Source organism: Saimiri boliviensis, chromosome 5 (assembly GCF_048565385.1).
Source record: "Saimiri boliviensis isolate mSaiBol1 chromosome 5, mSaiBol1.pri, whole genome shotgun sequence".
NCBI classification, from domain to species: domain Eukaryota; kingdom Metazoa; phylum Chordata; class Mammalia; order Primates; family Cebidae; genus Saimiri; species Saimiri boliviensis.
The window spans coordinates 67,379,599-67,386,210 of record NC_133453.1 but is presented as its reverse complement, the minus strand read 5'-3'; the positions used below and the strand labels follow the sequence as shown (position 1 = coordinate 67,386,210).

General features: G+C 41.6%; 1 pseudogene; it reads left to right on the top strand.

The window, feature by feature from the left end:
• The first annotated feature begins 316 nt into the window (after nucleotides 1-316).
• LOC120364248 (large ribosomal subunit protein eL21-like) lies at nucleotides 317-831 on the top strand (annotated as a pseudogene).
• Nucleotides 832-6,612: the final 5,781 nt, after the last annotated feature.

Genomic DNA, 6,612 nt, shown 5'->3' with positions numbered 1-6,612 from the left:
TCGATTCTATGGATTTCTTCTTTCCCAGGGCTCTTTGCTTAGGCCTGGGAACCTACTGTTATAATCTCTGTGGTGTTAAAACTGCGTATCTGCTGAGATCTATCCATTGATCCATCTACCCTTCCATCTATCCATCCATCCCATCCATTTATTACGTACTGCATACCAGGTGATGTATTTGGGTCAGAGATACTGAGATGGATAGGACATTGTTTCTGTCTTCAAGAAACTTACAGTTTAATAGGTGAGGCAGACACAAAAGCTGGTGATTTTATATATGAGCATATAAAATTAACATCATATGGCGGAACCGCCATCTTCCAGTAATTCGCCAAAATGACGAACGCAAAGGGAAAGAGGAGAGGCACTCGATACATGTTCTCTAGGCCTTTTAGAAAACATGGAGTTGTTCCTTTGGCCACGTATATGTGAATCTATAAGAAAGTTGATATTGTAGACATCAAGGGAATGGGTACTGTTCAAAAAGGAATGCCCCACAAATGTTATCATGGCAAAACTGGAAGGGTCTACAGTGTTACCCAGCATGCTGTTGGCATTGTTGTAAACAAACAAGTTAAGGGCAAGACTCTTGCCGAGAGAATTAATGTGCATATTGAGCACATCAAGCACTCTAAGAGCCAAGGTAGCTTCCTAAAACGTGTGAAGGAAAATGATCAGAAAAAGAAAGAAGCCAAAGAGAAAGGTACCTGGGTCCAGCTGAAGCACCAGCCTGCTCCACCCAGAGAAGCACGCTTTGTGAGAACCAATGGGAAGGAGCCTGAGCTGCTGGAACCTATTCCCTATGAATTCATGGCATAATAGGTGTAAAAAAAAAAAAAAAAAAAAAAGGCCGGGCACGGTGGCTCAAGCCTGTAATCCCAGCACTTTGGGAGGCCGAGGCCAGTGGATCACGAGGTCAAGAGATCGAGACCATCCTGGTCAACATGGTGAAACCCTGTCTCTACTAAAAATACAAAAAATTAGCGGAGCATGGTGGCGCGTGCCTGTAGTCCCAGCTACTCAGGAGGCTGAGGCAGGAGAATTGCTTGAACCCAGGAGGCGGAGGTTGCGGTGAGCCGAGATCGCGCCATTGCACTCCAGCCTGGGTAACAAGAGCGACACTCTGTCTCAAAAAAAAAAAAAACCATGATTGTCCAACTTGGAGTAATGTAGCTGATGTGCCAGCTGGATAAAATACACAGTAATAGTGGATTTGTAGTGAATAAAAATTTGCATATGTTCAATGCTTATGTTCATCCAGTAGGCGCTGGACAGCTGCACTTGTTAAGAGTTGGTGGATTTCTGATTACTCAGTGTCCATGCCATACAAATTCAAAACTATATTAGGTAAAAGTATTGATATAAGTAAGTACTTTAATATAAATAAGTACTTAATAGGACAACTTTGAATAAAGCATGCCTGTATTTTATGTATTTTAATATAAGCAAATATATATATTAGGCCTGGGATTTTAAAAGCATTTTCTGAGCGCCTTTAATCTTTTCTTAAAGTTTCTCAGGGGTGACTTCTTTGGATAAGCAATGGGGCCAGGTAGGCAGGGCCTTGGTCACCCTCTTCCACTTTGTCAAAGCGCCTGCTCTTTTGCGTTGGGTTCTAAGTAAGATTTCTTTAGAAGAAAGTGCTCTATTAATAAGGAAAGAGGTTGAAACCCTATAAGGGTTTTATATTAAGCGGTACTCTGGTGGTATGTCTATGGAGACCATGGGAATGTAAGGGGAGGGGCACCTAATTTAGTCTTGGGGTGTGGCATAGATTAGGAAAGGCTTTCCATAAAAAGTGATTCCCGAGTGTGTATAGAGTAGGGTGGGATAATTGTGTACCTTCCAGGCAGAGGTGGCAGCATGTGGAAAGCCCCGGAAACAAGGCGCAAGGCAAAGAAAATTTAGCTCATTGAGAAAAGTGGCAAGTGCTTCAATATGGCTGGCGGGTTCAGTTGAAGAGAAGCCTGAAGAAGCAAGCTGAGGTCAAGCCTGCATTTCTGCCCACTCCACTGCATCAGTTTCACATCCTTATGTGTATGTATATAAAATATATATATATATATAAAATATATATATATTTAAAGACGGACGGGGTTTCACCATGTTGGTCAGGCTGGTCTTGAAATCCCAACCTCAGGTGATCTGCCCACCTTGGCCTCCAAAGTGCCTGGATTACAGGTGTGAGCCACCATGCCCAGCCCTTCACATCCTCAACCAATGCTCTGGATCTGGGTGGTGCATCCCAAACTCTGAACTTGAACTACATGGTTCTCCCTGTCCATTCTGCGCTGCTGAACTTTGACCCGAACCACATGACCTAGCTTAAAAGACCGGACGTTGGATCCTGACAACTCACCTGCTCATTTGCTTTCCTACAATCTGCATATACTCATCAACTTTCCAGGCTCCTGAGCCCTAGCAAGCCTGAGGCCTGATTTGTCTAAATCAAGTGCTGAACTTCCATCAGAATTGAAACTCAGAAGTTTCCTCCCCTTGTGTGCCATTGAGCACCACGATGGCTGCCAGCAACGGAACTTGGGGATCATCACAAAGAGCTCAGTTCAAAGTCTTTAGAAAGCCGGTCCTTCTGGAGGAGAAACCGTAAGTCCTATACTGCTTATTATGGTCTCCAAACTGTTGATTGTGACAAAGCAAGTTTTGTGTACAGGAAACAACGGCTTCCCTTCTCCTTTGGAGGATCTAAAAAAAATCGATCTTGGATAACAAGCCATAAATAATTACATAAACACTCAGCCTTTGCCTTTCTTCTTTGAATCTCATAATAGTACTTTAGTAATAACATCAACACTACTATTTCCCTTCAGTTTTCACAGGGAATAAAAATAGCAAGAAAATGTAAACATTCTAAATACTTGGTCCTTTAGACTTTCGTTAGTTGTGAGAAGGCGTTGTTATTGATTCATCCTTGGCTCTTAATTTGCTAATTATGCATGCCTTAATGCAAATTTTCCCCCCAAGCGGAGAAAAAAACCATTTTACAGGATGTCACAGGGAACAGAAATTTCCTGGATATATGAAGTCGTTGGGTTAAAACCGTGCTTTCCGATGCAAACTATCGATTCAATGTTTAGTTTTGAATATCTAAACTTTAACTTCCCTCAAGCCATCAAGAAGTTAAAAGCCAAGCCTCTCTCTGAACAGAATTAGGACTTTCTAATCTACTGTTGTTTTTTTATGGGACAAAAGGAATGGCTATGCTGCATAAATGTTAAGCTGGCTCCTATGTGGCTTTTCTGTGGGAAGTTAGGAATAAAAATATGACCCATCAATGTGAGCAATAAATATTTTCCATGTAGTCAGTGATATAGTAGACATTTACCATTTGAAAATGTTATGGGGGAAGAAAGGAGGAGTCATTTTACTGTGGGGAATAAGACTACCATTAACATGAGAAAAGAATTTCCTGGATTTGAAGTGAAAAGTGGTTGATCATATAACCTTGGTGTTACACAGATTTTTAATATTTTCTAACCATGGCAATACATGATTATTACTTGGATATTATAATGCCGTGTAATATGCTGTGACTAATAAAGCTCATTTTATAAAAATTATCATGGGGGAAGCTTCATTTAATACTCTAAAGCAGTTGTGTAATTGTACCTTTTATTTCATTAAGCTTATTTGCTTCATCGTAGTAGATCTGATAGCATAAATGCCATCTCTCTGCCTCCCTATGATGCTTTTGTCACTCATTCATTTGTTGAGTGTCTACAAAGGGCTAAGCCACTCTGTAAGGCAGGAGAAATCTACGATACGTAGGATGTTGTCTTTGCCTTCCAGAAGTAAAAGACAAGTGGAATGGAATGTTCGATGGGCTCTGACGTAAGTGTGAACAGGGTGCAGAGGAGAAACTGAGAGGGAGGGGTTGGGTCTAGCTGGACAGGGGCCTGGCATACAGTCCTACAGTGCAAGATTGACAGGTAAAAGGTGAGGAGGTGTCATGAAGAAGCCCTGCATTGACTGAAAATCAGATGGTGTGAGCCTGGCTCCTTGTACAGCTGCTTACTAGGTTTAGATTACGACTCTGAGCAATTCACTTCAACCCCATGAGTTTTCTCAGCTACAAAATAGAAGTAATAATGGCTCCTTGGCCATCTCACAGAATGCTGGTTTTAAGGTTTAAATGAGCTGGTGCATATAAACATCTTTTTTAAAAGATTTAAAAGGCTAAGTTATGATATTTGGTAGGTTAGGTGTATTAAATACCTTTTTAACTTAATAGTATTTTCAACTTACAATGAGTTTATCAATGAAAATGCATTTAATACATCTAACCTACTGCACATTATAGCTGAGGCTAGCCCACCTTAAACATGTTCAGAACACCGATATTAGCCAATAATTGGGTGAAAGAATCTAACACAAAGCCTATTTTAGAATAAAGTATTGAATTCTTATGTAATTTATTGAACACTGTAGATTTTGTTGAAATTGCAATGGTTTTGCACCATCATAAAGTTAAAATATTAAAAGATAAGCCATCACAAGTCAGGGACAGTCTGTATGTATGTATGCATTTGTGTGTATATAAATGTATATTTAATATATAATGTACATATATATTTATATTGTGGGCACTGGCATCCCATCCCAAACATTGTGGCTCCTTTAGGACTTCATAATGAGAGAGGAAGATGAAGAATTTCGAGAGGACTCAGAAGAAATGAATGAGGAAGTAAAAAAAGAATAAAATGAGAAACCCAAGACACCGTGTACAATAAACACAGGAAAGGCTCCAGGTGTTTCCTATCTCTACTAAGAACAAAACAAGAAGAAATGGATTTAAATCCCAGGACAAGAGATTTGGGTCAGGAATAAGGATTATTTTGTTTTTTTTTTTAAAGAGCTGTTAAAACATTAAGATGGCCAGCAATAAAAGGTTTTCCCCTCTGGAAGCCTTTAAAAATAGGGACAATGGGCTGGGTGTGGTGGCTCATGCCTGTAATCCCAGCACTTTGGGAGGCCAAGGTGGGCAGATCAGTTGAGGCCAGGAGTTTCAGACCAGCCTGGCCAACGTGGTAAAACCCCATCTCTATTAAAAATACAAAAATTAGCCGGGTGTGAAGGTGTATGCCTATAATCCCAGGTATTATTGAGGCTGATACACAAAAATCACTTGAACCCTAGATGTGGAGGTTTCAGTGAGCCAAGATCACGCCACTGCACTGAAGCCTGGGTGACAGAGTGAGACCCTGTCTCAAAAATAAAAAAGAAAAAGGAAGAATGGGGCACCGTTCATTGCTGAGTATATAAAACAGAGTTTAAGTACAAGAAATGCACAGATGGCATTTGGTACAACTTTAAATTATTCCTTTTGGGGAGAACTGGAATCCTAAGAAGCACATAAGGGCCCAACTCACCCTTCTGGATGCAGTAGATAGGAAAGATATGCCTTCTCTTCTCTGGACCTCTGTTATTCTTAATTCCTTTGCATAACTTTGGATGTTTCATGGCATCGCTATACAGACTGAAGCCATAAAAGTCATTTGCTTCAGAATGAACCAAACATGCAACTGCTTTCTTTCTCTCTCTCTCTCTCTTTTTTTTTTTTTTTTTGAGACAGAGTCTCGCTCTGTTCCCCAGGCTGGAGTGCAGTGGTGCAATCTCGGCTCACTGCAACCGCCGCCTCCCAGGTTCAAGTGATTATGCCTCAGCCTCCTGAGTAGCTGGGACTACAGATGCATGCCACCTCGCTGGGCTAATTTTTGTATTTTTAGTAGAGATGGGTTTCACCATGTTGGTCAGGCTGGTCTTGAACTCCTGACCTCATGATCTGCCCACCTTAGCCTCCCAAAGTGCTGGGATTACAGGCATGAGCCACCGCACCCCACTGCAACCTCTTTCTCTTAAGCACGTGGGCTGATTTCCGTTCTTGGTGGGATTCTATTATTCCATCCCATTGCCACATAGAGTTCTGTACATGCTTAGTAGATACTGGACTGACACAAACCTATAAGTTACAGCCTTTACTTCCACGCAGTCTAGTTCAGGGATTACTGGATGTGGCTAGCTGGAAACCAGGAACATTGGGACCTAATAAAAATTCTTAATTTGGCTGTTTTCTGGACTCTGTAAAGTGAATAAAGTGAACCAGAATCTTCAGTGCAGCCAGGTACAGATGTAGTCCAAAGAGAAGGCAGGGAATAGACAGCATAACCAGCCCAAACATACCTTAAAGACACCATTTGCCCTGTTGGAATTGTTCTGGAATGTTTCCGAACTGACACCATGATTAAACCTGGCTTCCATTCCAAACACAGAGGAGAGGCTGCAAATGGGCAGAGGCCTGCGATGCGTTCACCTGTTGGCTCTAGTCCTGCCATTGCTCCTGCCTCTGCCCTTCTTTGGCTGTGAGAGAAAGAATTCAGGGCCAGAGGATGCACCAATGGGTCCTCTCCTTTCCAGTTGTAATATTTGGATCAGACCCATTCCTGAAATGACAATGTTCTTCCTTAAACATATTTCCCAGCCGATCACACTGTAGCTTGGAGCATGGGATGCTTTTTTCCACCCTCTGTGACTGGGGAGTCTGCCTCTGTGTTTGTGTAGCCAGCAGGGAAAATGGCAGAAGTAAGAGGAAGTTTC